This window comes from Nelumbo nucifera, chromosome 5, assembly GCF_055504915.1.
Source record: "Nelumbo nucifera cultivar China Antique chromosome 5, China Antique-T2T, whole genome shotgun sequence".
NCBI classification, from domain to species: Eukaryota; Viridiplantae; Streptophyta; class Magnoliopsida; order Proteales; family Nelumbonaceae; genus Nelumbo; species Nelumbo nucifera.
This window is the reverse complement of record NC_142653.1, coordinates 66,544,447-66,561,920: the sequence shown is the minus strand read 5'-3', so window position 1 is coordinate 66,561,920 and position 17,474 is coordinate 66,544,447. Positions and strand designations below refer to the sequence as shown.

Sequence of the window (17,474 nt, the reverse complement as noted above, 5' to 3'; positions counted from 1 at the left end):
ATCTATGGCATAGGTCCCACCCCTTCCATCATTTAACCTATTTTAGCATATATCTATAGGCTCTTCCATTATTAGCCCATTGTATTCCAAAGAGAAAATTTCACTCTCATCTATTATTTGTTTTATATTCAAATTCTATTTAATTGGTTAATTTTCAAAAAAAAGTTATAATTTGAAACCTAATAACTAAAATTAATAAAAATATTAAATTTTAGCAAATTTTTATCTAGCAACATTTAAGAATTAAGAATTTAATAAAAATTAATACTTAATAATTAAAAATATAATATGTTTGAATTTTATTTAAAAACAACTGATATTAATAGGATAATTAAAATTAATAAACAAATTAAAAAATATTAAAAGTAATAAAACAATCATTTGAATTTCTATATAAAAATTTTAAAAAATAATTAAAATGGCCAATTAGAAATGTCATAAGAAACTTACTCAGGGATGATCATTTCTAGGCTCAAGCAACTATTTTTTTCTGAGCTAGGGCAAGCTCAAATATGCACCAAGCTCACACATAATGTATATGTTTGGTTTCGTTGGAGTTTACAATAAAGCCATTTATTACTTTAAAGGTTTATTTGTACTATCTTGCTTTAAATGTTTCTTACTTTTTTTTGTTTGGTTGGGCATCATTTTAAAGGTTTGTTGCTTTCCACCTCAGATTAACACCAATAAAAGCATGTGGGATCAGCATTTTTTTTTATCAGTGTATGTGACATCAGCATTTCGTTTCAGGGAATGTTGGTGTGTTAGGGGAAACAAAAATTTGGCGTTTCCCCAAATGCTCCATGCACAAAAAAAAACCAAGCATTTCAGTTTCTTAGTGTTTATTTGATAAAATGGTGAAACCAAATAGTGACTTCATATGCAATAAACATAAATGCCCATGTGACACTGATGTGGCAGCGTTTTTTCAATAAATGCCAATGGAACCAAACATCTTTAATGTAGGTAGTAAAGTTGTAAATGGATTGGATTCATATCGAATCCAATTACATCCGCATCCGCATTTCATTATTATGTTGGATTCCAGATCATTCAAATTTAATCCAAAACCATCTTATTGTGTTTGAAATGACCAAAAAGTAAAAAAAAAAGTTTTAAAAGACTAACCTTTTGAAGTATATTTGTATAATAAATGTATATAAATATTAAATATTAAATTTATCAAGTATAAAATTTATATAATTATACATAGTATCTATATATATACATAATTATATTTCACACATATATAATATATATATATATATGTATATATATATATATATATATATATATATATATATATATATATTCTCAGACTTGAATTTTAATCGGATCAATGCAAGTTCTAACATTCAAATCTGGGATAATTGGATTTGAAATCGATAGCCCTAGCAAATAGCCCTAGATATAGTTTTTTATATATTTTTTATGATACACTAAAATCAAATAAAAATTTAATTTATAAAAAATCATCATTTTATAATTAACACAAGCAATATTGGGGTGTGGGTCAAGTTGGGCTACGCAGCCTTAAAAACTATTAATACATTATCAAAACCTAGCATGAGATCTTTTAACTATTTATTTATTTATTTTGATTCATTAGGTTGTACAATGGGGGTAGCCCATCCCATAGCTCCTCCATTCAATATTAATAATTCTTATCTAAAAATAGTTAAAAGCCCAAAAATAATGCATGCATGGATTGTACTCTGTGTTCATTCCAATTATGAATGTCACATTGCTCTTAGGGGGTGCAACTTGGGCATCTTGGGTCAAGTTGAGGTTCAATCCAAGCCTAACCCAAAGTTCTAAACCTTGAGCTTAGGCATAGATTAATTTAATTATGGCTAAAAAAGTTAATCTATAAATTAATTTAATTATGACTACAACCTAATTTTATATACTAATATTTAAGTAATATTTGTAATAAATTATAACATTTAATCATTAATAAAGTAAAATAAAGGAAATAAAACACTAACAAATAATGTGGAAAAATAATTATATTGGTAAGAAATTAGTAGTAACTTATTATTTTTGTTATAAATTATTATTATTATTATTATTATTATTATTATTATTATTATTATTATTATTTTAAATTACTAAATTATTTTTTTGTAATAAATTACTAAAATAAATATTAATTATTTTAAACAACATTGCATACCTTACTTATAATAATAGTTATCAGTTTCTATTGTCACTTTCCCTTTATAAATAACATGCATAGCATAGATCCCCACTAGTATAAGATTAGCACAAACCAATCAAATGATACCATGGATATGGATGGAGTAATGTCGATTTTTGGCCTTTCCACTTAAGGATGTAAATAGATTAGGTTAGAGATGTCAAGTGAGTTGTGTTGTGTCGGCATGACATGATTTTGCAAGCTGCCCTTGCCAACATGCAGGCTTGAGTGGGTTGTGCTTGCCTGGCTCAAAACCCTAAAAGGTTAAGCCAGACATAGCCCATGGAGCCCATGTGGGCTTGTGCTAAGCCGGGGCATGGGCCTAGGCCAAGTTGTGCTGTCTTTTCTTTATTATTCTTTTCACTTTTTGATAAGTAAAGTCAAAGATGATATACATTTTAGAAAAAATAAATATTTAACAAAAAAAACTAACAAAATACAAAATAGACAACAAATTGAAAAGAAATTTTCAGAAATTTTATTTCATTTGAATTTAATGAATACAAAGTAAAAAAATAAATTGAAAAAATATAATGGAATATTAGAATTGGAATGAAATATAAAAATAATATAATAAATTAAAAATAAAATTATACAATGGTATTGAAAAAAATCACAAATAAGTAAAAACTTTTAAATAAAATTGAAAAACAAATTTTACAATAATTTTAAAAATGTTATACAATTATTAAGTATACAAAGAAAATATTGATTTCATTATTTTCTTCAAGTTCCACCTCATCTTTCTTGACCTTCATCTTGATTTACATCACCTGCTTCTGATGAAACATCATGTGAAGTGCCAAGCCTCCTTGATCTTGTAGTCTATCATCAACATCAAGTCAATCCTTTAAGTATATACACATATCCAGGCTTCCGTTGTTCATGTAGCTTCTCTTATTGTCTAGTACCGTAATATCTGCACTAAAGTAAGACTCTATGGAATTGTAAACACTGAAAGGGTTAGTAGATCACGTATCATAGCAGCAAGAACTAGGTACTTTTTTTCATGTTCAGTCAAACATGCTAAAATATCAAAATTATTTAATTTCTCCAACTTGAGGGAATATGTTAAATCAGTAAAATTATTTTTTAAATAAAAACTAACTTCAATAAGTGAACTTAATGATTTTGCCTTTTATTTATTATAGGCTAAAGTTTATCTTTTTCACTATTAGAATTAGATGTTTTAGTAGTAGAGGCTATACAAGTTATCCTATGTCTTAAAAATTTAATTTCATATAAACTGTAGATTTCAAATAATAAAGTGAAAATTTCCGATAACTACCATGTAATTTAAGGCGAGTGCCAATTTAGTATCCAAACTTTTATTTTGGACAATCTACTACAAGTGTCATGAGACGTTTTATTAATTTTTACTGTTCACCGCCACCGTTCATCTCTCTTTCGTTAAACACGGCCACTATTCACCGCTTCTGTTCCGGTCTATGAATACTGTTCACCGCCACTGTTCCCCGCCATTGTGCATCTACTTCCACCGGCTGCCTTTTGCCTAAGCTCTCCTTAGGTTGTAGGTTAGGCTTAAATGGTAAGTAGTAACGTGGTGGTAATATCACTCTCGGAATGCAGTGCAGAGTGCAGACCTATATCCCTAATATTAATCTCTCTTTCCCAATGGCATTTGCCAATGGCAGTTGAACTCTGAGAGCTCCCCTGCTCTAGACTGCAGAGAAAGAGTTTCAACTTTCCAGAGTTCCCCTGCTCCAGACTTCAGAGAAAGTTTTTCAACTTTCCAACTTTCCGGGATGAAATCGAATTTGCTCCCCATCCGGCCATACCCATAGAGCGCATCTCTGGTCTCACATCCATTTCACACTACATTGAAAGGACGCCATCTGGCATCCGTGAGGAATAAATATCTCTGTCTCTCGCTTGATACAAATCTCTAATCTCCCATTTCTGCTTACTCTTCACGGCTGATACTGAAGAAGTGCCAGAAGACAGAAGAGATTTGACCAATGAAATGGGTCAGATTTGTATCCCATTTCTGCTTACTCTTCAAATCTGTCTTTGGCTTGGCTTTAATTTGTTGAAAAGATTCTCAATCGCCATCTTCCTCATTTTCTCTCCTCACTGAAGTGCCAGAAGACGATTCCACCGGGTCGACGATTCCACCAAGACCATTTTCAGTGCAAAAAGCCTGACCTCCTCGCCACCTCCCGTGACTTTTTCCGTGTACGGTGCATTTCTGATGATCGGGTCGAGCTTAAGAGCCTCATCAATAGCAGCAAAAACAGCAAGTTCTTCGGCCCCCTCACCTCCTTCGACTGAACGAAGCTGAGCCGAAGTGAATCGGGACATTATTTGCACTAGTTGAGATATCAAGAAGGAAACCCTAGATACCCGGTTAATTGCGCACAAAAAGGTGGTGGCTGGTAAGGGTGCCAACTGAACCGTGAGGTAATTTTCTTGACCGAATCGATATGTTCGGTTTTTACATTTAATCGAACTGAAACCGAACCGATGTAACCGGTTAATTGCGGTTCGGTTTTTCAATTTTTTTATGCCCTCAAAATAAAAAAAAAAAGAGAGAAAAACACAATCAAAGAGAACTGGAGATGCAGTAGAGGGATCGCCAGTGTCGCCGAGCAAATGCAGCTGAACCTCTAGTATCGCTGAAGCAAGAGGGATCGCTAGTGTTGGAGGCCGTCGGTGATTCGACCAAAGGGCGGAACACTGAAGGCCGTCGGTCTGTTGGGGAAGAAGAGAATTGAGAAAGTGGGAGTCAGAAAGAGTGAGAGTGAGAGAGTGAGTGAGAGAGAGAGAGAGAGAGAGAGAGAGAGAGAGAGCCCAGAGAGAGAGACCGTTGGGCAAAAGGGAAAAGGGAAAGAAATAGAGCTCAAAGAGAGAGAGAGAGCTTAGAGAGAGACTGAGAGAGAGCCCAGGGAGAGAGTCCGTTGGGGAAAAGAGAAAAGGGAAAGAAATAGAGCTCAAAGAGAGAGAGAGAGAGAGCTTAGAGAGAGACTGAGAGAGAGCTCAGAGATGAGAGAATAGGGAGAGACAGAGAGTGGGAGTCAGAGAAAGTGAGAATCCGAGAGAGAGAGCTCAGAGGGAGAAAGGGAAAGAAAGGGATTAAGGGAAAACTGAAAAGTCCTTGGCTCCCTGCGCGGTGAGTGTCAGTTTGTCAAACAAGCTGTTCACCAGTCTGGCTACCAGTCTGCTAGACTGGTGAACTGAAACCTCAATGTTTGACCACTCTCAGTTCGACTTTTTAATTAGATTTTCAAAAAATATATAATATTATATAAATATATATTATATATTGGTCGGTTCGGTTAACCATCGGTTTTTTAAATGGTTAACCGAAACCGAACCAAAACTATCAGTTTTTTTTTTTTAAAACATCGAATTGATCGGTTCGATTAACCAATTTTTTTTGTTCGGTTTCAATCGGTTCGGTTTTTCAGTTTTTTTGCTCACCCCTAGTGGATGGAGGCTTCACCTCCATCAAGAGATTTGGGTTTCCGGAACTTGATCTTCATTTTCTTGAGAAAGAAGATGATGAACAGTGTCCTGAAGGGATGAGACATCCATCGTATGGACGCCCAAAGATTGCGGAATAAGGGGCGAATTTCAAAAATTTTTCTCTCCCTTCAACTGGGAATCGCATTCCCTATTTAGAAAAACATATTTTTCAAGGATCAATCTTGAACCAAGAACCAAACCAGATCTGAACCAAAAGGAGTAGGAGGGAGGATGTACTTGATACGGAGAAACAGTATCTCCCAATGGAGGTGTTCACGCCCAAGGAAGGATCCAAAATCTACTCCCACTGAAGATGGCGCAGTGCAGGATGGAGCAGAATCAGCAATGTTCTTCGAAAAGAACTTGACCCTTCGCAAGAATCAACTGGATGGGTTGTGAGTACAGCTCCAAACAATCTTTTCCCAAAAGATTTGAATCAAGATCAGATCTTGATTTCTCCCAAGAACTGGAGATCGAACTGAAGGCAATGGCGGCAACAGTGAGGAGGCGGCAAGAGAGTATTCGCATGGTGCAGAATTCTCTCTTCTTGTGATTTCAGCACTCTAGAGGATGTGAATGTCTCATTCATCTAAGGGCTGCCGCCCCCTCCTTCTTTTTGTTAACCTAAAGGATCAGCTCTCAATCCCATTAGGAGCTGCTTATCCAAATCATATTTGGATCAGCCTTCTCTTCAGGTAATAAGGATAAACCCTTATCTTATCTGTAGATCAGATTAGCTTTCTCCTAATCTCATTAGGAGGTTTCTAGATCTGAATCACATTCAGATCTGGACTCTTTGAGTGGACAGGATCAAGACCCTATCCTATCTGCTAATCTATCTCAGAATTCGCCCCATAAATAACTAATTAAATAGCCCAGTTCGAAATGGGCTTTAGGCCCATTAAGCTTATGTACTCACTTAACCTTCCTAACTGCTGCCCAGTTGGGCTTCCTTGTATGGCGTGGGACCCAAACATTGATCTACACATCAGCTACATGGGTTCAGCCCAGCTTTTGTTACAAGGCCTGGCCGAATACACTGTTATGGACAGTGCACCCCCTGAAACCCATCTTATAGGCACTATGGGCCCAACACTTACCCTAAGTGGTCCCTGGGCCAAGCCACCTTGTAACACCCAGGGACTGTGGGCAGATGCAAGATTAGCCCATCAGGTATTACCCTCAATGGTCTTACACATAACCTCTCAGCCCATAATGATCATACACTGCCCGACAAGAGAGGACCTCTCCCTCGGCTGCAAGGAACAGTGTTGCACTCTCTACTTATATGGATCCCGGGAATTAAAGCCTTCTTGCAAACATTTTAGAAACCATAATATATATACTTTTATATAACATATAAAATATACTTTGCAAAACAAATCTCAACGGTTGAAACCGGCTGTCGGCAGTCTTGGTTTCCATCAGTGAGAGTGCATCATCGATCATTACCTTTGTTCGACAAAGGGGCTGATCCTGTCACTATGATCACCCACTCAGATGAATTCTCGGACTGTCCCAACATACCCAAGTTTTGACCCCCGCTAAGGATCTCATTGATTGGTACATCAAAGACAGCCCAATCCGACACCCAGTGCAGTATCATAATCAAGTCTAGGGGTCGAGTGTAACTTTCTAGTTTTGCCCATCAATCTCCAAGGTCCAGGGCAATGCTGGAAATTTGGTCCAGTTCATAGATTCAATTAATCCTACACTGTATGTGCCTAGGGTCTCACCTTGGCAGCTGAGACAGGCCACCCCAACTGACTTGGTTGCACCACAGTGTTAGCCTTATCAGGATAGGTCTCCCCAGACCGATCCACTGGCTGTGAACATTCTAAATTAACACGAGTCTCATTAAGTGTCCAGTTTAAGGGTATTACAGAGAAACATACCAAGGGAACATGAATCAAATATGCACTTTTATTCATTTACAATAAACTCATAAAGTACATCATTCTTATTGAAGCTAAGGGCATACAAAACTATCTAACATGTCCAAGGGTAATTTTGACATTTTAAAAGTCTTAAATGCACATGAGGTCACATGATATACATAACTGACGGTCCATTAACGATAGGTACTTGATTGTCGCAAAACGAATGTTCGGGTACTAGATTGTCGCATTTTAAAGTTCAGGTACTAAATTGGCACTCAGCCTAAAGTACAGGGTAGGGTACCTATCGGGAATTTTCCCAATAATAAATTATAATTTCATATTTTTTTTTGTTCCAAGTTCAATTTTCATATTTTCACAATAAAATTCAAGTAAACATCTAAACCATCTTTTCTAATCATAAGGTTTAATATTGTATCTAAGTAGTATAAAGGAGAAATATTTTTTCCAATATTTTCTTAAATTTAATTTTCATTAAATCAATAATATTTTGAAATTTTAAATTTCTTCTATATTTTGAAAAACATTCATTAATCATAAATAAATAATTGACTAAAATATCATAGGGCATTTTCTCATTATAAAAATTAGTAAGAACATTTTTGTATGAAATACAACTCTTTAACATAGAATAGGCGGAATTCCACCTACGTTGAACATCTAATACAAATTTTCTACATTTTAGACTATATTTTTGACATAAATATTTAAATTCTTATTTCCTGATACCAAAACTTATAATAGACATAATATAATTTCTAATTTTAGAAATATGATAAGAAATAATATTTAAAATATCTTAAACATATATATTTAAGATATGGCATGCACATATAATATGAAATAATTTACCATTTAAACAATGTTTTAATTGAGAGTTTAAAATATTTATTACTTAACCATTATTACTGGTATTATAAAAATTAATAGAAAAACTTTATTTTCAATTCCACTCCAATCTATAAATAAAAAACAACAATGATAACTTTTCTTTAAATAAGAAAATAAAAATAAATTATATTATATTAAAATTTACAAAAAAATAGCAATTTTGTCAATTTTTGATTGATCATCCTAATTTATCCTCACAAGGGTATCTTTCCATTTTTAATGGTGAATTCATGAAATGTAGAGATAATTTTGTATAATGCTTACGGCAAGCAATCGTTATAGTGCTTTTATGATTAATTCTTAATTTCATTAATAGATTTGGTTGTGTTTTCAAGATGTAGAGTTTTCTAAAGGAGCAAAGCCATGCAAAAATTGGATACTAACGGAATCAAGCGACACTCCATTCAGCCATTCGGTTGTGATGTAGCATGGACCGAAACCCACCATATCGTATATCGTGGTGTGGTCCTCGCCAGTCGCCACACCCAAAATAGCAGCGGCAACAGTTTTATCTCATGGTCTTCACTACAACATTACCCTTTCTATATTGTTGATTGTATTCTCCATTGAACCTCCAAAACTAACCTCAAGCACTCTCACACCATCCCAAATCCAACCATCGCCGGCCACCTGTGCCATTCCGGGCCTCTCAGATCACTCCCAGAGAACTGAGACCTGTGCGACCCATCTGGTGTTCTCTGGGAGTGAACTGAGGGGCCCTGATATGGATGGATTGGTGGTGGGCCATGACTGGGTCTGGGTGTCCTGATGGTTGAAGCAAGTCCTGATGTTATCATCGTCTCATCTTATTTGGCAGGTAGCCTGCAATCAAGTAAGAAACAGTAGACTGTTCCTGAAACTCTTAGAAGCTGTACTCAAAGCATGGAATCGCATGAATGATGGGTCTTTCGTAGTGGTGCACAGGCATTCAAACTTGACACGCTTTTGAAACTGGTAGATGTCAAAGGAGCTGATGGGAAGACAACTCTCCTGCACTTTGTTGTTCAGGAGATAATCCGCTCTGAAGGCAGACATACGGGCTGTCTGTATGGCCAGAGAGAACCCAAGCATCTCTAGCGTGAAAAAAAAAAAGATCTATTGGAGGAGAATACTCCCCAAGAAACAGAAGACCATTATCGTAGCCTTGGTCTTCAGGTTGTTTCGGGTGTGGGTAGTGAGCTTGAGAATGTCAACAAGGCCGCAGCAGTATTGGAAGCAGATAATATAACAGGAACAGTGGCCAAACTCGGACATATATATGCTGATCAAGACCAAGGAGTTACTGAACACAGAAATGAAGAGTTCAGAAGAGGACAGTGGATTTCGCCGCACAGTCAAGAGTTTTGTAGAGCACGCAGAGAAGGACATCACACGCTTGCTGGAGGAAGAAAAAAGGATTATGACATTGGTGAAAAGCACTGCTGATTACTTTCATGGGCATGCGGGCAAGGATGAAGGCTTACGCTTGTTTGTGATTGTCCGGGATTTCCTAATTATAATATTGGAGAAGGTGTGTAAAGAGGTGAAAGAATCACCAAAAATGCCAACAAAGACACCATCAATGTGCAATCTTCTTCTGATTCCGGTCAACCGCCTGCTCCACCAGAACCACCACCTAACATCAAGACGGAAGGATAATTCCAGTTCTGATGAAGAAACTTAATTTCCTTAGTTTTATTTTTTAATTGGCGGGAGGTGTGGCGTGTATTTGCATTTCTTCAAGTTTGCTTATTAGAAAGAAAGCATATTGACTACCTTTTTTTTTCACACAGAAGACTCAGACCGTATTTTGTAAGAATTTCAAGACTTACTCAAATCATCAAGTATATATCCTTAGGTGATTATCATCTTTAGGAAGCATAGTAGGTCTGGGGACACAGATGACAGTGGATCTGGGGCCCCAATAACTTGCTGCCTGTTACATGTTTCAAGAATTGGAACCTGGCTACTATGCATGTAAAAAAATTCTTATTTTTAGCCGTCTAATTTGGGTTTTTTTTTTCTTTTTGTATAGTTTTAATTGAAGACAGACTTTTCTCAATTATCTTAATAGATGCAGTAATATTGCATGGTTATGATTTCCTGTAATGCTGAATTTTCACCGAGCATGTACAAGGTAGGACCATCCGACACTGGGTCTCAATGCTTTTTACAGAGGACTGATGGCTTGTTAAGATACTGTGACCCACATACCCAAAGATTTTGTCTGCTTCTTTGGTAGGTTCTCTTCCCAAGTCGTAGTTTCCGGAACTTTGTGGAATGCTCAGGCTACAAAGGAAGACCAACAATCAAAACAAACAAAATCATTCTGCAGGATCAGATATCCATTTCCGAGGTTAAACAGGTTTTAAGAGAAAAAGGGCAAGAAAAAGAAAATAGGAAAAATTTTAGTGAGGTATTTTGATAATTTAACGTTTTCTGTTATCGGACTTGACAATCAAGGGGGTCTTTGTCTAACGGCTAAAGTTCAGGGGGGCTCTTTGTCGCAAAAGGGACTTTGTCACCAACCCCATAGTATAAGGGGAGTCTTTGTAATTTACCCTTCTTTTTATATTACTTTTGATTTTTTATCAATATTATTATTTTTAATTTTATTATGTAGTTTTATTAATGTTTTAATTGTTATTTTACTAATTTTATTATCAATATAATTATTAATTTTTTTAAATTTGTATATTTTTTAATTATATTACTATTAATTTTTTATCACATGTTAAATTAATTCATATTATTTATTTGTATTTTGATTAAAAACACCAAAAAATATTAGCATAGATCACCTTGTTGTGTATATGAGATACATGGAATCAAAATACAGAGTGTAGCCTAAACCACACCACACCTTGTAGAATGCTTATATGGGTGTGGTGTGGTTCATGCTACCAAATTTTGACTACAGATACAAAACACCTATTCTACTATGGTGTGGTATAGCCTCAACCTCACCACAACAGGTGTAGTGTGGTTGAGAACACCATCCAATTTCTCAACCACACTATAAAACACCCCCTAAATTAATCAAATTGACATATTGTATCAAACAAATATTTAATGTAATATTCTTAACTCACAAGTCGCAAGTAATTAACAGTTTTTATTCAAAATGTAATTGACAACTAAGTACACTGATGTTGATTAATATTTGGAGATTTACATTCCTAATTGTCTTGAACTTCTTCCCATTTGCCCTCTAGCTATAGTGAAGCAGCTTGCAAAGGGGAAGTCGACCTTTCTCACGCAACAAATAGAACTTATATTACAAGAATATTCTATCATAAAAAGTGAGGAGTTAGGTATAATGACTAGGTGTCATTGTATCAGTTGGACTGGATTTGATCCAATCCGATCCAATCCAATATGGGTCCATTTGCAAATGGACTGGACCCAATCTAGTCTGAACCACTTTAAAAAATTATATAAATAACTCAAAAAAATATAAAAATTTCACAAAGACACAAAATTAGATTCAATCAGTCCAAACTACATCCATATCCATAATCTATATAAGAAAGGAATGTGTAGAGGCAAAGACCTCTAACCTTGCACATGTGCAATCCCAAGTGCAATTGCTCTCATTCCTTGGGTTCTTGCTTTAACCAAATGCTTTTTGGCACTTTCCTTTTTATCCCTTGCCTCTAGTTTTCGATTTTCACCTTACCTTTACTTTGTCCAAATAATAGTTGCATGCAAAATGCAAATTTCTGGTTATTTGCATCTACGCCTATGTAAATGCACCCTTACAATTTAAAACCTCCCCTCTGACTGTTTTCTTTTTCATACTTTCTTTTCCTTTTTATAGTGCTTTAATTCACTGTCTGTTCCTTTTCTCTTTTATGTTTTTTTCTTTGCAGATTTGTTTTTGCTTTCAAGTGATAGCTCTTCTAATTAGGTATGGTGGAGCTTGAAGAAGAATGGTGGGGCATTGGTTTAATGTTTCTCCTTGGATTGTTGTCTATCCATCTGCAGCTTTGCTGGAATACCGAATTTTCAGGCAACTGTTAGAACTCTTTTTCTCAATGACCTTTTCAGAGTTATGGTGTTGGTGACCCTACCATAAGATTGAGGTTGGTAGTTGAGAACGTTGATAAGTTGGGTATGATTCTAAGTCTACACATGAAAATAGAAGCTTTTTATTTTATCTCATGTTTTTTTGTTTTTTTCTCTTGTGTCCTTTGGGATATTATACTGTTTGCCACTCGGGCAATCTGGTGGTGATCGGATTTATGGGGTTTTCAATAGCCAACTACAGCTGCTCTGAAAAAACCTCTCTTTTGATCACCATCTTTCTTTACAAAATGTTCCAAGAGTAATCTCAGAGGTAGATGATTATCAGTCCCATTAATCCAGCACAAGCTACAGAAGCTACATTAACAATTCTCTTGGCTTCTTTAAAAGCCCAGCTGAAGCATCGATTGATGCTATAATTCTCTTTATTTAATACTATAATACATTGTAGATGAAACCATTTTGTTAATTTTGATACAGGGAATAACAACTATTATTGTTTCCAATTTGGGGGATACAATATAATTTGGTATTTCTAAACGATTTTCCTAATTCATAAAATTTGATCTGTTTGCTGCAATAATAAAGACCGACTTGCATGGGATTGGAGAAAAAGATGTGCAAGTACAGGTCATTAGCTAAACAATTTGTGCACTACCAGTTTAATAACTTATCATTCATTAGATAAACAGTGGTAGGGGATTTTTCTTACCAGGTTTAGAGTTCGTATAACGTATAATCCATGCCCCATGTATTGCCTTTTTTTGGATCGGTTTTGCATAGAATCAAACCACATTTGGAACTAAACAAAGAGGAAGATTTATACGTAATACAGATACTACAAATACATATCCCAAGGTGGAAGTTCACGTCCAAATCAATCCTAAAATCAGCCCCCATTGAACATGGCACAGTGTATAGGTGAAGCTGATTCAGCAACACATTTTCAACAAAACTACAACCCAACTAATTGAATCGAACTGGAAAAGGTGAGCCTGAAATTGCTTTGTTTTTTTTTTTTTTTTTTGGAAAATCAGAAAAAATTTGATCTCTATCAGTCCTTGAAAGCTTAGGTCGTGATAGGGTTTCTTGGAAGACAAAAGAGAATAAGATAGGACAAGAGAGAGTGGTGTTCAAGTCTGGTTCGCCATCTTCTTTTATTTCCTTATGAAGCACTATCCTAATTAAATTAGGAGTTTATCCAAATTTAATTTGGATCCAGACTCTATTAAGAGATAAGACTTATCCTCTTAAGAGGATGGATTCTCCATACCTATTTCCAAACCCAAATTTGACCCATAGCACATTTAAGTTGTCATATGGCAGATTACTTAATCTTATTAATTATGGGCCTTAGACTCATTTACTTCAAAGATTGATGACCCAAGATGTTGCATGGCCAACTTAGGCCTGATTTGTATGGCATAGGACTTCACAATGACCTCACATAAGTCTACATGGGTTCGGCCCAACCTCTGTAAAAAGGCATGGCCGAATTAACTGCTAAATGTAGTGAATCATTGAGCAAATCACTATGGGCTCAATATGGGCTCAACATTTACACCTAAATGATCTTTGAATTCAATCATCCTATAAAGACCCAAGGATAATGGATTTAAGTAAGATGAATTTCATCAGGTAATCAACCCTGTAATGGTTTCTTACACTTAACCTCTCGACTCATAATGATCACAAAACTGTCCGATAGGAAAAAACCTCTCCCATAGCTACAAGGTACAGTGTCACACTCTCTACTCGGATGGATCTTGAGAATTAAAACATTTTTGCAAACATTTTTCATAAAACATTAATATATATCATATAAATATATTTTACAAAACCAAATCTCAAATACAATTGAAATCCACTATCGGCAATTTAGGTTTTCATCAGAAAGAGTGTAAGCCCTATCATTCACTTTGTCCGACAAAGGGACCGATCTTATCACTATGTTCACCCACTCAGATAAATTCTCAGACTACCCCAACATACCCAGGTTTTGAGCCTTGATGGATCTCACTGATTAGCATATCAAAGACAGTCCAATCCAATTCCTAGTGCAATACCATAATCAAGTCTAGGGGTTATGTGTAACTTTTCATATTTGTCCATTAATCTCCAAGGTCTAGGGCATAACTGAAAAATGGTCTAGGTTCAGTGTTTCATCCAAACACACACTACATGTGCTTTAGGTCTAACCCTAGCAGTTGAGACAAACTGCCCCAACTTCTTTGACAACACATCAGTGTCAGCCTAGGCAGGATAAACTCCCCAAGTCTATCCAACGACTGAAAACATTTTAAACTAACACGAGTCTCATAAGTGTCTAATTTAAGGGGTAATTACACATAAACATACCAATATCAACATAAATAATAATGTACGTTTTTATTCATTTATATTAAACAAGGTTCAAAATATTGATATGCCCGATAGGGGCATATCGGGCGAATCGATACTGCATTTTGTGCCTTTTTATTTTTTTTTTGTAACCGGTTTAAGGGGGCCGGTTTAGGGCTCCTCCACCCCCTGAACCAGTCAGACCCCCAATGCACCCACTGTAGGGGCATATCGGAGGGGTCCCGAAATAATACGTATCAACCGATACGTATCGATACTTTAAACCTTAATATTAAATATATTTATACATCAATCCAATTAGAGATCAGAGCATACACTATCTAACAAGCCAGTAAAGTGCCAATAGCTGGTTGGTAAGATCTCGTACTGGTTGTATCAAAGACATAGAATTAAATCCCGACTCCACCTGGATTGGGGGTTGTTATGGGTTGGGGGATGGACTACTCCCCTTGTATAACCCTTCGAAAGATATAAAAAAAAAAAAAAAAAAAAAAAAAAAAAAAAAAATTCAATAATAAACAAGATTTTGACTTGCATTTATGCTTGATTTTCTTGAATCATTTCTAGTCTTAAATGGGTTAGGAAAGGTTGGATCGAAATGCTGATTTTGACACGGTGCATATGATAAAGCAAGGATGCCTCCAAAAATGGTGCCTGTGATAATCTTCAAATTTCCCATTTTCCATACAACCACGGGTCCACCATTGAGTTTGCACGCAAGGACAAATACTGCAGTGAGATATGCATCTCCATCTTCAATTTGATCTAAAAGCTGAGGTGGGTTCGAGATTACTGGTACAGCAAACTTGAAGAAATCAAATTACATTATTATTCCCGAAAATTTGGGCTTCTAAGCTTTAGACATTTTGCAAAGCAACCCATGTCAAAATTAGAACTTTAAAACAGGTGTCTCAAAAATCAAAAGACTGACATTTTTTATTGAAATAAAAAATAAAAAAGTGATAGAATTGGTATAAAAGAAGTAATGATATTTTTGAAAATGAAAATAAGGTACTTTGATAATGGTGCCATAAAAATTATCTGATTCCTTGACTTCAATGAAATGGTAATAATTCTGCTAATTAATTTATAATCAATTATCTGCCTAGATGGGGGATTCATGGAAAGCATGACCGATAAACCATGCTGCAACATTGTTGGGAGGCCATACCAAGTGCTCCCCTTCCTACATTCCTAGGACAAACAAACCTAGAGATGCCTCTATAATGATAACTATCTCAGAAAAGCTCTAATAATTATTGGTATGTAAAGCTAATGTTTTTTGGAGTAGATAAAGCAAAAAGTTAAAAAAAAAAAAATCCTTAAGAGTAGAAGCCTCTGTAACAATCACTCTTTTTATTATTTTATTTTTTAAATTTATTTTTATTTGGAAAAGTAATCATCGTTTTATTTCTACCTTAATTTTTTTATTTTGTTTTTATTTAGAACAAGAAATGCTATAATTTTTATTCTAATTTTACTTTTAATTTTTAATATTTTTGGATTGGAAAATTTTATTTATTTTTAGCTTTTTCAGAAAAAAAAATACTTTTTTTTTGAAAATTTTAGAAAAGACAAGTTATTTTATTTAGTTTTGCTTTTAATTTTATTTTTTTTATTTTTGGATTAAAAAAGAAGGATAAATTAACATTTGGGTTTAATCTTGATTTATATTTTTAAATTTTTAATATTTTTAATATTTTTGTATTAGAACTTAAGAGTGACATTGTTTTCACCCTCAAAAATCATTTATTTTTATTTTCAGTGTCAATTTCTTTCTATTCCCATGCATTGCATGGGTTTATTGCTAGTTTCTCCTAATTGTAGAACTGATTTAGATTCAACGAACCAACTTCAAGTGTTGCCCACTTAAAATCAAACTTCATATACATAGTACAAGTTCCTGATACTTCATAATACAAGGGAAACTTCAAAGTTAGAAACAATGAAATAATTTACAGTTCAGCGGAACAAAAATCCAATTATTGCAGAAGCAGCATTACCAATACCAATCTCTCCAGAGTATTGGAAATTCAAGTAATTATTCAGACAATCCGCATTTGATTTAGCCAAATTAGGCACATCAAATAATTCTTTGGGGACACTCTACCTACATCTAAACCACCCAAATTACTACAAACATTATTTTTTAGAAAGTTGCTAGTATGCCGGCCCTCTTTTGCTAATCGTTCTTGCAATAGAGAAAGTGAGCATCAAGGGAAGCAGGGAGAGAGGAGGAGCGTGTCAAGGCACAGAAATAGAGAAAGTGAGCATCATAAGAAACTTATGCCTCATGGTTAAGAGAACTTGACTAAGTACAAAAAATTAAACAACCCAGAAGCATGAGTATACTTGGCAAATGTCAAAGCTCCAAATAAACCAAAAATGATACATTCTTTTATAAAACTAGGGGAAGAAATCTGAAGAAAAACCCATGTTCGGTGAACCCAAAAACGAACAGAGAAAGAGGCTAAGAACTATCAATATAATTGGCAATGTGCAGGGCTCGTAGAGATTAAGAACAGGAAAAAAAATAGGCTATCTACCATTGATGAGTTTTCAAGCTTTTGCAACAGTTGCCTTCAATCCCACAATGAAAGATGAAATAAATCCACGTGAGAGAGAAAGAGAGA

At 35.0% G+C, this 17,474-nt stretch overlaps 1 long non-coding RNA gene across 1 annotated transcript; it reads left to right on the top strand.

The window, feature by feature from the left end:
• The first annotated feature begins 2,874 nt into the window (after window positions 1-2,874).
• Window positions 2,875-10,342, top strand: LOC148791711 (uncharacterized). Its single transcript, XR_016076673.1, has 3 exons — window positions 2,875-4,621; window positions 8,811-8,993; window positions 9,293-10,342. It is a non-coding gene; the product is annotated as an uncharacterized LOC148791711 (long non-coding RNA).
• Window positions 10,343-17,474: the final 7,132 nt, after the last annotated feature.